This window comes from Tetrao urogallus (assembly GCF_951394365.1).
Source record: "Tetrao urogallus genome assembly, chromosome: 5".
Taxonomy (NCBI): Eukaryota; Metazoa; Chordata; class Aves; order Galliformes; family Phasianidae; genus Tetrao; species Tetrao urogallus.
The window spans coordinates 35,756,272-35,772,612 of NC_136818.1; the positions used below are offsets into that span (position 1 = coordinate 35,756,272).

Here is a 16,341-nt window from a genome sequence, read left to right on the forward strand (position 1 = left end):
CCCATATTAATGTGCTTTAAATTTTTGTAAGCCCTGAAGTGGTCAGGCGGTTGGACTCAATGACCTTTGAAGGTCCCTTCCTACTGAATTATTCTCTTACAGATGGCTGAAAAGTAAGACACAAGAATTAAAATCATAAACTCATATAAAAGTTTGGTGAGTTTGAGATCCTTGAGAAGAAAATGGATTGTGGTTCATATGTGTGACAATATGGTACCAACTCTGGAAAACACAGTTATTGTTGATAATATGCTAAAACAAAGCAAACCAAAGGAAGCTACCCACTTTATAATGAAGGACAAGCAGGGCGTTGATCCCAGAGTCACAAAAGAAAATTGTAAATACTTAAAGTGAAAAGGCAGTTAGAGCTGTGAAAGTCAAGTCATGTGTCAGCCTGACATTTGGAGAAAGAGGAAAAAATTGCAGCGTATAACATGAATTTGCAAGGAGCAATAAATATGTCCAGTCGAAAAGGTGGTGAGCTCTAAAGTACTACTTTTAGAAGGAAAGGATGAAAGGACACAATAGAGAATGAGAGGAACATTTATGAAGAAATTGGACTTCTACTGACTTTAGGGTAAACATATCAGTGCAGTACCAGGAAAAACAGTATTATCTAACGGATAAAAGCATATGGGTGAAAATGAGGCTTAACAGCAGCCATTTTGACCTCACTGTAGAAGTACTTATGGAAGGGCAGTAGTGATTTTCTTGCTACGTTGTAGGGAAGCTGGTGAGGTGACTGGAGCCCAGGTCTTACAACAAATGGCTGAGGAAAATGGAATTCTTTAGTCTGGAGAAGAGGAAGCTCAGGGGAGAAAGCTCAGGGGAGACTTTATTGCCTACTACAACTACCTGAGAGAAAGTTGTTTTCTGGCTAACTATGACAGGACAAAATGGAATGGCCTCAAGTTGTATGAGGACAGGTTCAGATTGGATATCAGGAAAAAAATCTTCTCCAAAAGAAGCGTGAGGCATCAGAACAGGCTGCCCGGGAAGGTGGTGTAGTCACAGTCAGTGGAGGTGTTCAAGAAATGTGGAGATGTGATACTAAGGAGCTTGGTTTATTGGGCAATATTGTGGTTGGTGGACAATCTTGGAGGTCTTTTCCAAACCTTAATAATTCTGTGAATATTCTTTCCTAGGAGATGCAGGTTACATTCATTAGACCACTTTTAATTGGATTAAAATCTTTTTTTTTTTTTTTTTTTTTTTTAATGAATGGAATTACGGATATTTTAGCTAGTCCTCATGTTCCTTAGTTGAACAGGACAAAAGACAGTAGACACTGTAGAAAATGAAGCTACTTAGATGAATGCATTTAGAACTGATCATAGAGCTACAGTAATTAAACTGAGGGTGAGGTCACCTTCTACTGATTTGTTCAGTGGGAGAAATGAAAACAAAAATATCTTGCTTCCCACACGATGACAACTAATGACAGAGACGCTGGCTGTTACACATCTAAGGAGACTGATGGGAAAAGGAGAAAGACACTTCAATATTAGTTAGAATCCCAAACGATGCTACTACTACTTAGGAAAATGACTTGCATTTTTCTAAGATTAGAAACAAGGGTTGGAAGCTGCCGAATTGTCATAAGGCATAACTCTGTGGCCACATGTGATTTCTATCTCAGACAGCAATGTGAGGTTACCCCATGTGGAGCACTGCTTAAAACAAATTCAAACACAACAGAAAAAGCACCCCTAATTGAAACAGTTCCCAAACCTTGCATTTGTCTGGATCCGTCTTATTCTGCAGACTGCTCTCACTTCTTGCTCTTGTCATCTGCAGGAAATTGTTTCCTATGGTGTTACTGGCTTTGCTCATAGTGATAGCTGTGGCACCACACAAGGGTCAATGAGGGTGTATTAGTGGGAGAACATGCACAGAAGGGAACCAAGTCAATCCACTGACTCAGGGCCATTGGTGGCCTCCTTCTCTTTTTGTGTTTTGCTCTGGATAGGATTCTGCTTCTTAGCATCAGCAATGCATACATTTTGTTTTCTCTTCCTCCTCACATTTATATTACTACTACAGTTCCCGTGCACGGTATTAAATCTGTTGTGTGGTCCCTCTCCATTTGTTTGCATTAGCAGAGTATGCTTCTAAGTTATTTCTGTGGAAAGCAGCTTTCTGTTAGCGCCAGCAGCTCAGATACAACATGCACAATGCAGACATTATGGTATACAGTGGCATTACAGAGTGGAATGATTATCAGAAGTGTTAGATTTGGAAGTGATGTTATTGGTATAATCTGTGATGCTAAAATCTGAGCCGAGATGACAAAGCAAAATATACATGATTTTGTTTGCAGTGCAGTGAATGGATACGTACCCCAACCGGAGTCACGGGGTGAAGACGCAGTGGTTACGAGGCCGTATAAAGCTGGGGAGTTGCTAGAACTAAGGGCAGGATTTTCCCGTAGTCTTTCTTGGAAGACTTTGGTACCAATGGAACTGGTGGGAGGGTTGGTGTGGATTGTTCTTTTCCCTCTAGAAGTTCGGTAGTTTTAGCATTTGGAAGTGGATTTACCCCCTAGAACTTTTTTATTTAAGTTTAGGTTAATGTGGAGAGTGTCAGTGCTACTGAATAGCTGAGCGACCAAAATCTTTTCGGTTCCAGTATCTGGCACTGAAACAAAGTGAGATGTGCAGAAGTAAGGGCAGGGAAGTGGTTCCATGTAAGACCCTGCTGGAAGCAAGAGCTTGGGGGCCCATGGCAGGTATCTCTGGAGTGCTGAATCAAGCTATACCTGACACTGGAGCACTGCTGTCCTCCAGCGTCTGTGTACATAAAATAAATGCCTCAGCACAGAGCTAATACACAAACCATGCAGTTACTCTTGAACTACACAGAAGTCACTAATCTGTATTTACTGTCTAGTCTGGCTCTGGCAGGATGCTTTATTCCCATGCTGATCCTGATTGCTACATCTTGTGCGCTTTGCATGAACAACAGATGTAAAACGTGAAATGTTTTTTCTGTAATTCATTCTCTACTGATCTGAGGATTAGAGGAGGTACCTCAACAAAAATGAGAATGAAAGAACGACTCTTTTGGCAGTTGAAAGCTAAAACCTTTTTAAAATAATTGCTTAGTGTTTACATTTAATAGGGATTGTCATTCTGATTTCAACAATATTCAGTATAAGTAAATTGTAATGTTACTAATCTTGCTGCATGCTGCTAGCGTATCACTGGCAAGTGTTTTTCCTTGACAAGCAGTATGTTTACTAAGATTTTCTGCTCCTAGATTTACCTCTATTAAACCCTGATACCAATGCCAAGCATGTGAAATCCATTTTATTGTTTTTTTCTTAATCTTTTGTACTGAGACGATTAAAGGTATCATCAGCGCATGTTGTAAAAGCAGGAGAAATAGAATTGCAACCTTGAGAAAGATCAGTGTGTTTCTATTCTAGAAAGTGCTTGTGTTTATTTTGGAGCAGTCAGTTAAAGCTCCTTTTGAATATCAGGAGCAAGCTGCCCCGTGCTGCACTTTGACTTGTGAGAAGTACTGAGAGCAATGTGTGCTTTGTGGGCACTGTCAGAGGAAAAAAATCCCTAGCAGTGATGTCAAACAGCCCCATCAGTAAGGAGCTGAGAAGTCTGACATCACGATTTGGACCTGTGCTCGTGTGAAAGGCTATCTCGCTGCATGAACACTTGTGCCAATTGTGTCCATGTGGTGCTACTGCTATGATGTGTCCTTCGGAGAGGGCAAGTTCTACCTATCAGTGTTACAGGAAAAATTGTCACTCAGAAATTCACCGCAGTACTAGCAGAAGAAAATGCTATAGAGAGTTACTGTCTGGGTGTGATTGTGATGTGGTTAAGCAAGGTTCGTTTTCAGGGGCTTGGAAGGAATCTTTATTAAACTTAAGGCCAGTGAGCTTTTTAGTGTTACTCTAGTTGTTTTCCTATATTATACACTGTACTGTCCTATACTTTTCTTCTGCTGATTCTGCTGCAGGGAGCAGCTGGTGCATAATGATGGACTTGGCACATCTTAGCCTGAAATTTTCATTCTTGCAAGAGAGGTGTGTCCCATGAGGAGGTCTGAGTGATCCTCCTGGTAAGGATGTTGAATCCAGTGATCATAAAAGGAGCAGCCAGAGTGCTTTGGAGGGAGCTGTACTCTCATTGATCACTTTGCTCATTTATTTTTATTTAAAACTACATCTTGAAAATAATAGTAATCTATACCTAGTAATCTACTTGTCCATCCCCCCTGGGAATCTGTCTCATTTAATGAGACTTTTAGACCCAGTTTATTCTATTTATGCAGAAAGTTGATTGCTTTTTAGAAGCAAGTAGTGTTGGCTTTTATTTTGTATACAAACTTTGAAAGTTATACTTTATTCTTTGAAAGTAGGATGATCTATGCTGATGTAATTGGCCAGTGGGATACATATGGAACAAAGTCCTGCATGACAGCAGCCAGTCTTTGCCTCTTTCCAGTGATTGTAGGCTGCCATTTTGGCAGTGCAGAATACAAACTGAAAAATAAGTGTGTATCTAATATATTTGAAATTAGAATCAAAGAAGGCGCCTCCAGGTGCAAGCCGAGTGAGGGTGATTCCCAAGCCATCATAACATGCATTTCAGAGCCAAGAATGAGAGAGGCCACAGATGAGAACAGCCATCCATGATTAGTCTTGCTTACAATGCTTTCACAGCCTGACCTCAGAAGCAGCCATGGTATCTGGCTTTGGGAGGAAAAAATGGACCAGTATGTTCATTAAGGCACCCAATTGCTGTGTAGAATCAAGAGGATCCAGAGCCAAGTGAATATTGAAGTTGATTGCTCACAGCTCTGCATTTTGGATTTTGGAGCTACATAATGTTGTATAAATTGTATCAAAGGCAGCTTAATCACTCTGTGTTTATTTGTGTATGTGCTGGATCACAATGAGAGGTCAGCTCTCTTATGTGGGAGATGAGATTTAAATGAGTTTGCTCTACCTTTGGGACCAAAAACTATTTCTCTGCAGCTCTGCATGTAGTACAGAGATTCTGCATTTTAGAAGGAGAGAGAGATGAATATGTTTTGGCCAGAAAATGTGAGAGTTATAAGCATGGCATGGAAAGCATATCAAACCTGATTACCTTTCTGATAGAATTGCAAATTTGGTGAATGAAAGGAATACAGTGAATGTCATATATTTTGATTTTAATAAAGCATTTTTTATTGTTTCAAGAAATTTTACTTGAAAAATTGATTCAAATTGATTGTGATGGAGATGCTGCTGTATGATCTAAGAGCTACTGTAAACAAATAATGCTAAATGTAAGTAGCTGGAGCTCTGGGAAATTCCTAACCAGGGGATAGTGCTGTATGTGTTATAGTGTTTAATATCTTTGTTAATAACATAGAAAGTAAAGAATATAAACTGAAAACTGTGGAGGTACTGAACCGTGATAGCTTCAATGCAGAGAAAAATGGTTAAATAGCACAAAGGGCTGCTGAAAATTAATAGAAATATGGGTGGAAAATAAGAAACAGAAGATGAATGTTGAAATGCATGATCTGAGTCCTGGCTAGGAGGAAGAATAATACATTACAAAAAATTCAGATGCTTACAGTAAAATGTAAGAAATTGATTTTTCCTCTTCTAATTAACTCACATTAATTGAAAACTGGAGAAGACTTTCTTTGGGGCTTTTCTATGTTAGGTCTAAAGGCAGTCAGTTATCTTCCAAAGCAACAAAACCAAAAAGCCTTCAAATAACATCCCCGACACCCCACAAACAAACACATAAGCACCCACAAAACAAAACCAAAAGTACCCCACAACCTACTAAGCAAAAAGGAATCCCTACATTGACTGGCAAGAAAAAAAGAAAAAAAAAAAAAGTGTTTGCGCAGAGATGTAGTCATTGCAAATAGAGAATTGCTAGGTGCAGAAGCTGATAGTTACATGGAAGTCTAAGAATACAATCCTCTTGCGACCAGTCCTGAAGATAAGCCCCTATTTAGAATGTGATTTCTTGTTTTGTGTTTGGCCCTTACTTTATGCTATTCAGTTGGTGAAATGCCTAAAATCAAACAAAAAATGCTTGAAGAAAATTAAATCCCTACCTTTCTAATGCCACTGCTGGTGCTACCTTGTACTATTACTGATAAAGCATATACACATATCAGAACCTCTAAGAATTTTATTTTCTTCAAGAAATTTCAGAAAGATCTTGATGTTTTTCTTGAGAAAATAGAAATGTTCTCAGAAACATCCATTTTCTATTTATCCAGCTCTGTAGCTCCTGATATTTCAGCATGAGAGAAGCAGCTCTTGGATGTTATGCATTCCAGTACGGGAGTTGTTTGCCATGTACACCTTTTCAGGGAATATGTTCCCATTGTCAACTGGACTCCCTCGTGTGAGAGAAGCGCTGGTCGGCACTGCCGGCACGTGGGTCCTGGGTGAGGTGTGCTCACCAAAGGCTTTGCCTGACAGCTCTTACAAGCTTTATCTTTTAGCAGATTATGGTTTGTAAGAGCCCGAGGAATGAATGAGTGACTTTGAAGACAAAATTCTATCTGTAAAGCTTACTTATTTTTGAAATCTCCTAAACTGGGTTGTCACTGCAAAGCTTGTCAGTGATGAAGAAATGCGAACACTGGTGAAATATATACAAAAAGAAAAAAAAAAAACACCTCACCTCAAATCATCCAGATAAAAAGCCCCCCAAAAGCGCAAAGAAACAAATAGATTGCTTCTAGATTAATTGTTATTATCTGTTTAGGTATTTCAATTTAGCTAAGTTCTTTCCTTTCAAGTAGGATCTCTGAACTGAATGTGTTTAAAAACTGTTTGGATGTGGTGCTCAGGGACATGACTTAGCAGAGGGTTGTAAGGGTAGTATGGTTAGGTTGTGGTTGGACTTGATGATCTTTAAGGTCTTTTTTAACTTGAGCATTTCTATGATTCTACAGATGGTTCACCTGTAAATCAGTATCTGGCCATGGCAGATGTCAGTGGTGGAATGTTTCTTATTCAACCATGTTTTGGATTGCCTGCTTTTGTCTGGGAGAGTCAGATCACAGTTTTGTCAGGAGCTGAAATCATGGTAGATGCCACAGAGCCACTGGGGCTCTGTTATATATTGTGGTTAAGCAGCACTGATAAACGTACTGAGTAGGAAGCAAAAGTAAAAATTCAAAAATTTAAAAAAAAAAAAAAAAAAAAGCTCACCATGCCTTCTTTAACAGGCAAACCAGTTTTTGTGTTCTCTCTGAATAAATGCATTGTGGGATACATGTTTTTTTTCTTTTAGAAATGTTTGATAAATATGAATAAAATGTAGTATATTAAGTCTTCCTCTGGCAGTGTACTTGTAATCAAATAAAAAAAATGGCTAGGTCAGCATGTATTAATTCTCTTCATATTTTCTCAAGTTGACCTTTTCGTGTGCTGCATCCTAATTAGTATATACAGACCTGCAAAGTTGTGACTATGTGTTCTGGGAACACGTGAGTTTTTCTGTCAGGTTTTGGATGTCTTTGATCATCCTATAGATTAGCATTCCTTTTCACATTAATTATGGACACAGTAAACTTGGCGCTTTTCTCACCTATGTAGCTTTCCTCTGACTAATGGATGCAGATGTTACTGAAAGACAAAGCTAATCTGTATTTGAATTTCAGATATGCATAAATCCTGAGGAACAATGGGAGAATACTAACTTTCACTGTTGAGATAGTTTCCTGTGCGTTACACCCTGCTTAGAATGTTCATCTCCATTTTCCATGGATATTACAGAAAATAAGGGGAGGAATCATTAAGAAATAAACTGTAACCAACTGGTTAAAAATGCGAGAATTGTCTATAGCCTTGTTACCTCTGTTCACCTCAATGAAGTTCCATCTTTAATGTCAATGAGATTATTTGTGAGCCTGATGGCAAGTTCTGCGTGACTCAATATCCGTGGTATTAACAAGATAAAAGACAGAAATTGGATTTGATGAAAAGAATATACAAAATTTAAAATTTTCTTAGAATTGGTTAACTTCTAACTATAGGGTTCTTATTATTATTCTATATAATATCTGAAATTTCATCATCTACAGGGAAGTTATTTGCAGGCAAATTATGTAAAATTTCTATAAATATTCTAACTAAAGGTTTGGAACTTGAGGTGACATTTGGCTGTACCTTTCTGATGTTGCAGAAGGCATTTCTGTTCAGCATTTCTGTTCAGCAGTTGTATTAAGTGATGTGAGCTCAAGTTTCTAGGTATGTAGGATACATATCAAACTTGCATAATAGAGGAGTGTATTTTTGAGGAGCTGTAGTTTAGTAAACAGTAGGGGTTGTTATCTTTTTTGACTTCTAAACATAAGCCCTAATGGCTCATGGTAGCTATGGGAGAAGTACATTGAAAAACAGTATTAATACTATGGCATTACTGTAAACTGCCTTGGAATACAGTGTGCTGCTCAGCTGTATGTCTCGATAAGGGATCTGAGCAAGTCTCAATGTTCAGTCTAGGGCTAAAGGATGACTGGACACTCATTTCTCTTGTTTTAAAAGACTAAAAAGGTTCACTTGATTCAGAACAGAAAAGCTTATCTTAGTCTTTCTGCAATTTTAAATAATATTATTAAATTACTAATGATGTGTATTCTTACAGATATTATTCTTATAAATATTAATATTATATATATTCTTATTCTTGTATTCATGGATGTCGTACTCCAAATACTATGAAATTTTGGATACTAAAATGAATGATTCTCTAACCTAAATGAGTTTAATGTGATTTTCAAAGTTTTTCTACAGTTGTAGCAGTCCCTTCCCCATTTTTCTTTCAACTAGAAAGAAACTAGTGGTTGACGGTCCACAAGATTTTTGGGGCCCCATTGAATCCTCTAGGAAAGGTGGCTGCCAAACTGATATTTGCTGCATTTCAGTGTAGGAAATCTTCAGCGTCCCAAACTTCCACTGGAAAACATCATTGTTAATGATGCACCACACAGCTGCAAATGACTGCCATCTTAGTGCACAGCATAAACCCCATGCTCTTGGGGTTCAGTGTTCAACCACTGCCGTGTAGGAGTCATCCTTCAGCCTGTCTGGCTCCAGCCCCTCTGACCAGTGCGTAGGCTGTATGTGTAGCATATGTTACCTGTAAGCAACAGAACTGTCTAATGTTATCACGTTTTCAGTCTGTTGTGGACAAGTTGTCACTGATAACATGAAGTCCCAATGGAAAAAAGGCATTTTCTTCTCTTTTGCCATTATTTTGTTTAGAAATAGTGCTGAACTAAGTAGAGAGACGTCATCAGTTCTTTTGATATGAATTTAGCTGACCCGACACAAGATGAACCAAATGTTCTCAAGATGCTATTTCAGTAAGGAAGAACAGGCAAACCGTGTTGCTCAGAGAAGTAATTTGGCTTTCCTGGGCTTTCGGTGTAGAGCAATTCATGGCTCTGAAACAAATGAAGTATTTCAGGAAGTATTTTTTGCTCCTGGAAACGTGAACAGTAAACAGCACTGAAAGGTTGGCTGAAGATAAGTAATGCCAGGCCTTCAGCTGCATTTGTTAGAGAATGAATTTTTGCTCCGCTTAAAAAGTGCACAAGACGTACAAAACAGATGTAGGAAAGTGCAACAAATTAACTCTATGGACCAAGTCTGAACTGTTGTGTTCTTGAATCTAAAACATTTTTCCATGAGCTGCTCACAGCACAAGACTTTCTGGTGGTATCAGCTCTGAGGATTAATTCAACTTCCTGGCAGTTTTTGAATTAGAGAGTGTATAATGACCATTAAGTAAGGATGCTTCAACTGATAAAGAGAAGTTGAAAATAACAAGATTGCATGTGGCCTGGTCTTTAGATCCTGTTATTACTGTACAGCTTGCTGATGTTTCAAATGAGCTCTGTAGTCTCCTCCTGCAGTGGTATTTTTCATTCATTTCAAGTAACATGGAACATCCCACTTTATTCTCTTCACTCTTTTAAATTAACTGTGAAGAATGGGAGATTTATGCTGTAAGTACAGCTTATAAAATATGTTAAGGAAACATTTTGCTGAAACGGTTAGTACTGTGGTAAGCTTTCTTGGTCTCCTGTGGCTTGTAAAATGAGTATTACTTTTGTCAGTGTGTGGTTCTCCATGAGCACTCAAGTTCATTAGTTCCCATTTGCTGCTGTGCTGAGGCCTTGCACTGGTTGCCCTAGCAGTGCCAAGTGTGTTGTTGGAGCATGTCTGCTACAGTGGGGAGAGCTAATGTAAAGAGAAATCACTCTCCATTTGTGCAAATAATTTGCGGTGGCAAGTTTGTAAAATTGAATAAAGTAGCAAAACAGGATGATAGATGCTCGGAGATGGAATCAGCGACTGGAAAACAAAAAAGATATTGCAGCAGATGAGCAGGTCAGTACAAAGGAACTGGTGATGTAGCAGTGCTCAATTGGGTGCAAATGAAAAAACACCTAGACAATCAGAAAACAGAAATAGAAAAACCTAGCAAGGAAATAAGTTTCAGTGCCTCATAATATGCTGTTTGATTTCACTGAGACAGGTAAAGGTATTCAGCATGTTTTCTGAAGAAGATGAATTTGAATGTAGCTCAGTTTGTTGTTTTTTTTTTGTTTGGTTGGTTTTTTTTTTTTTTTTTTTTTTTTTTTAAAGGAATGTATTTGTATTTATCTGTAGTTATTTGGGTTTAAAAGAATTTTCATGGTCTTGCACTTCTCCAGAATGAGCTTTGTCTTCTCATGTACCTAAAAAATACATTCATCCTACTCTTTCTGGTGTATCCATTGGTTGTTTTATCAGGCATAGTTATGTTTGCTGTTGTGCGTGTTCTTGTTTCCCTCCTGGGTTCAGAGGTGTTTGTTAAAGATACACGTGAAGATAACAGAAAATATTTCTGCTGCCTGGATGCAGAAGCCTCCTGTCAGCATGGGGATGTGTTATTTACCTGCCCTGTGCTGGCCAAGAGGAGATTTATCTCTCTGATAAGCTTCACCCAGCTTTTTTTAATGATGCCCTGAAAGTGCCCAAAGCTCAAAATCTTGTGCTACATGCAGAGACTTCCAGCGATTTTGTGGTAGTCTGGTTCAGGCTGGAAATTAGCCCTGCAATACCTACACACAGTAGGCTTCATATAGCTGTCAAAACAGTTTATTTACCTCTTTGAGCTCCGGTGCAGTTTCTGTTGAGCTGAGAGATGTCTGGCTATGTGAGCAACCACCTGCAACACCTGTGCTGAGTGGTGGGAGGGGCGTTTCTTGGCAACTTGCCTCTAACTGGTGAGGGCATACCTGTGGTGTGTTTGGTGGCTGCTTTTTGAACACTGGCCAAACCCGCAAATGTACATCCTCCTGATTCTAGGCTGTTAAAAACAAAAAGGAGTTCCTTATTTGTACTTTCACAGATAATCATCATTTTGGGAAACTGGACGTAGGGTTGGATAGATGCATACGCTTCAGTTGCTATTTTGATGTGGAATGACAGATTATTCTTCTCTGATATTTTATTTTCTTAGCATTGTGAGACTGTCAAACAGCATTTCCTGCTCTGATGCGCTGTGTCTGTGTTTCTGCACACAATATATATGCATCTATGTACAGTAATAAATTCCTGAACTGCTATTACCACTCGAGAAAGAGAGCTTGGATCTATTGTAGGTATTTCTCTGAAAACACTGGTTGAATACTTAGTGGCATAAGAAACAGCAAATAAATCTTCAGGATTTTAAGGAAAAGAACGGGGAACAAAACAGAAATCCTCATTTTACAAGTGTATGTCTGCATCTTAAATTCTGCCTGCAGATTTGGTGACCTCATCTCACAGAGGTCACAGTAAAACTGATAAAATTGCAGAGGACAAGAAGAATGGGTAAAGCTGTGGGAACAGCCTGTAAGGGAGGAGAAAAACAACAGATTAGGATTACTGTATGAAAAGATATGATAATAGTATATTAAATCATGAATAGGACAGAAATATGAGTAGGGAAAGAGAAATACCTGTTTTGTTTTGCTTTGTTTTTGCCATAGGAGCTAAGAGGCATCCAAGAGAAAACAGGAAAAGAACAAAAGTAGTTTTACATGGGAGGCACTTAGAAACTGCAGAGCTCATTACCACAAAATCCATGTGGGAAAAGATGATCTGCATCGTCTCAGACTCTGCACTTTCAGATGACACCGAGCTGAGCAGTTTGGTTGACGCAGCAGAAGGAAGGGTTGCCCCCTGAGGGACCTTGGATAAACTCAAAAATGGGCCCATGTGAACTTAATGAGGTTCAGCAAAGCGAAGTGCAAGGTTTATGCACTTGGGGTGGGGTAATCCCAGATATGTATACCAGCTGGGAGAAGAAATCCTTGAGAGTAGTCCTGCTGAAAAGGACTTTGGGGTCCTGGTTGATGAAAAACTTAAGATGAGCCAGCAGTGTGCACTTGCAGCCTGGAAGGCCAATGATATCCTGAGTTCCGTCAGAACAAGGGTGGCCAGCAGGGAGATGGAGGTGATTTTCCCCTTCTACTCTGCCTTCATGAGGCCCGATCTGGCACACTGTGTCCAGGCCTAGGGCCCCCAACACAGAATGATGTGGAGCTTTTGGAGAGGATCCAGAGGAGGTCCACTAAGATGATCCAAGGGCTGAAGCATCTCTCCTATGAAGGCAGGCTGAAGGAACTGGGCTTGTTCAGCCTGGAAAAGAGAAGGCTGTGGGAAGACCTCATAGCAGCCTTCCACTATTTAAAGGGAGATTATAAACAGGAGGGAAAGCAACTTTTTACATAGCGATAGAACAAGAGGAAATGGTTTTAACATAAAGGAAAGGAGATTTAGATTGGATGTCGGGGGAAATTTGGTGGTGGTGAGGTGCTGGAACTGGGTGTCCAGAGCAGTTGTTGGATGCCACATCCATGAAGGTATTTGAAGCCACATTCAATGGGGCCTTGGGCAGTCTGATCTAGTACTTCATCTATCAGCTGGCAGCCTTGCCTGTGGCAGAGGGGTTGGAACTTGATCCCTTAGATTCCTTCCAACCCAAGTCATTCTCTAATTCAAGAGAGTAAAAATATAAGGATTTAAAATTTGCCACTTATTATGAAAAGTATTCTTTTGTAGACTACTGAATGGAAGTGCTTGGAAACCTGCTGCAACTTATAAAACTACTGGTACACCTGTGAGGCTATGGAGATTATGGTCACAGAACATAAGCTTTATTTCCTTGAGCCTTTAAGTATGTACTGCTGACCAGCATTTATTTAGGAAGAAAATAAAAGTGGTGGGAGGGAAGAGGAGAACAGTACTGGGCTAGATGGCTCCTTTACTCCCTTTTAGCATAGATCTTCTGTGTTCAGGATGGGGCTCTTCTGTAGTGTAAAGCTTTGTCTTCACTTGTTGTAGGGTCTAAGGAGCAGCTGTTGTTTATTTGCTGATTTATTTTTTGGTAATTTCATGTGTTAACTACAGGAAGACGTTCATCTGTTCTATGTACTGAACTTTGTGTATGTACTTCTTAATGAGTATTCATGTTTATTTTTAAAAAACAGTGTAAAAGTCACTTTTTACAGTGCTGCTGTTCAATACAAACTTCTTTTTTTCTTGTAAATCTTTGTTGTAGAGTTTTGGGCTAGGAAAACAGTAGGTCACCTGTGACGTGAATTAACTTTTTTGATACCTCTGAGAAACAGAATTTTCAAAGCAATGGCTCTATCTGATCTGGTCCAAAATGTCAAGCCAAAAAGAATGCGTACTTTCCATTGGCCCTTTTTATTTTACTGGTGTGTTCAAATCTGAGAGGTAGTGCTTTTTGGTGTAGCCAAGTTTTGTACTATTTGACATGTCCTATATAACAAGGGTTTGCTTTTACCTTTTTTTCCCCCTTATGTCTATCACCATAATTATGTCAAAGATTGAATTCCAGGTTTAATATTCTTACTCGTAGTGAGCGCAAGAAGCTGTGGTACTGATCATGAACAGGTTTTTTTGGTATACTTGCAAGAAACTAAGCGGCCATGCAAGCTGTAGCTTACTGAGGAATACCAATCCTATTTTCTAAATGTGACTTAAAAGTTATCTGTCCTAAGCACAAATGGCAAAGCCTGTGGTCCCGTGGCTGCATGTGGATAAAAAGTAGATATATGGCATATAGAGAGAGACATATAAAATAAAATGTCCTGATTTTCATCCAGTCTAATGTTTCTTAGAATTCTGACTGTTAGGCCTCTCTCAGCCACTAGGTTTGAATTTCTATTGTGTTCTTACTCTCTGAAATTAAAAGGGCATTATGAAAGTCCAGCAAAGATGATGAAAATAGAAAACTGTTTTTTCAGGGGTAAGCGAATACTTTTGTCCAAGATATAATTTGTATATCAGGCAACAAAATCAGCAGTGCAAACTCTCACAGAATCGTAGGGGCTGGAAGGGACCTCCAGAGATCAAGTCCAACCCGCCTGCCAAAGCAGGTTCCCTACAGCAGGTCGCACAGGTCAGCATCCAGGCAGGTCTTGAACATCTCCAGAGAAGGAGACTCCATGACCTCCCTGGGCAGCCTGTTCCAGTGCTCCGTCACCCTCACCTAAGGAAGCTCTTGTGCACATTTGTGTGGAACTTCCAATGCTGCAGTTTCTGGCCCTTTCCCCTTGTCCTGTCTCCATACATTGCTGAAAACAGTCTGGCCTTGCCACTTTGCCCCCCACACCTTAGATACTTATAGACCTGGATCAGGTCCCCTCTCAGTCTTCTTTTCTCAAGGCTGAACAAACCCAGTTCACTCAGCCTTTCTTCACAGGGGAGGTGCTCCAGGCCCTTCACCATCTTTGTGGCCCTCCACTGAACTCTTTCCAAGAGATCCCTGTCTTTTTTGTACTGACTGTGAGGTGCTCATCTTTGAGGACAGGAACTCGATGCTGTGGCAGGGCTCAGTCTCCACTATTTGCCAGTTGTTTTATTCAATGGTATGTGTAAAACCAATGATCTTGTTTGATATGGATGCTGAGGAAGTAAAATGAAAACTCTGAATAATGAAGACCATGATTTTGTTCTTTGGTTCAAAAAGGGCTTTTTAATCTCTTTGAAGTTCATTGTTAACTGTGATTGTAGGGGTTAATATTCTTCACTAATATATGGGAAGAAAATACTGAGGTATGCGATGCACACATCTCTGTACGCTTTGCTGAACTGCAAGAAATACTCCGAAAAGAAAGTTCAGTAGAGTCACGATCCAATTGAAACATAAAATCTCCTCTAAAACAAGTAATAGCACTGTAAAAGTTCATGATGGTTTAATAAATCATTTGCCATGTAAAAGGGATATTTGCGTGTCCTGAAAGTGCATTTCCATTTGAAGTGTCTTATGAGGGTATAAGAAATGAGTCATGAGGCTTCTGATTGCAACAGCAAGCAGTACACAGCATGCTCTTACTTTAGCTATGAGAAAGGACCCTAATTTCCAGCTTCAAGTATTAAATCCTACTTTGAAGTGCTTAAAGGGGGAGACTTGTATTGCCAGGGGAAATAACCTCCTCTTCCATCTTAGCTGAATAATGGGGTTGAAAACCTTGCTGAAAAGGTATGAAATATCCCTAGGGCATTTTTAACCCATGCTCTCAGCCCATGATTCCACAGCCAGAGAAAAAGCAAGCTGGATCTACTTCAAGACTGAATCATTCATTTTTTTTGTGATACAATTTTCCTAGGACATGAGAGAGATTTGTCATGTGATTTCTGTGGCTCTGCTGAATCTTGAATTCCATTGCATTTTGCAAGATTTGTGTTTAAAGAAAGGAACTGATGCAGGCATAAGTACTACATCGGCTCTGTGTCAGAAACACGTGAGTCTTAACCAGGATGTCAGACCTCCTGCCCTACTTTGCAGATGTGAAATGTGTGCCGCTTGCAAGCTTGCCTGCACTGCTTAGTGCACTGTAGTACAGCAAAGCCCAAGTGACTTCAGAATGACCTGGCTCACATTCCAGAAGCTGATGCAGCTATAAGCTGCTCAGTATGGATGAATTGCAAAGTCTTTATATGGATTTATATTGTGGTTTTATGTTGGTCCTGCCTTTCTTCTCTTTTGAAGGTGGCATGATTTGGCATTACTAAATGTTTGAAGAAGAGGAATATAACTGTCTCATTATTCTTTTGTTTCTTACCTTTTTCAAGAACTGCTATGAGGTGTGTTGCTGCAATACTGAGAATGAGATTCCATTAAAATAGGAGTGCTGCAGTGCCTCTTAAGTATTACTGGAAAGCTTGTGGCTTTTACTGAAGCCAAAATACAATTTTCCAATGCAATACCCAATTAAACAGATGATTTTACAATGTTAACTTCAAAGAGAAAAAAGAATGGCTCTAAGATATAGATATCTTTC

The 16,341-nt window shown here is 39.4% G+C and overlaps 1 protein-coding gene across 1 annotated transcript in view; it reads left to right on the top strand.

Moving 5' to 3' along the window:
* The window catches only part of GRID1 (glutamate ionotropic receptor delta type subunit 1), a gene marked incomplete at both ends in the record, with an annotated part of 513,772 nt that overhangs the window by 173,884 nt on the left and 323,547 nt on the right, over positions 1 to 16,341 (top strand). The gene's annotated exons all lie outside the window — the stretch shown is intronic.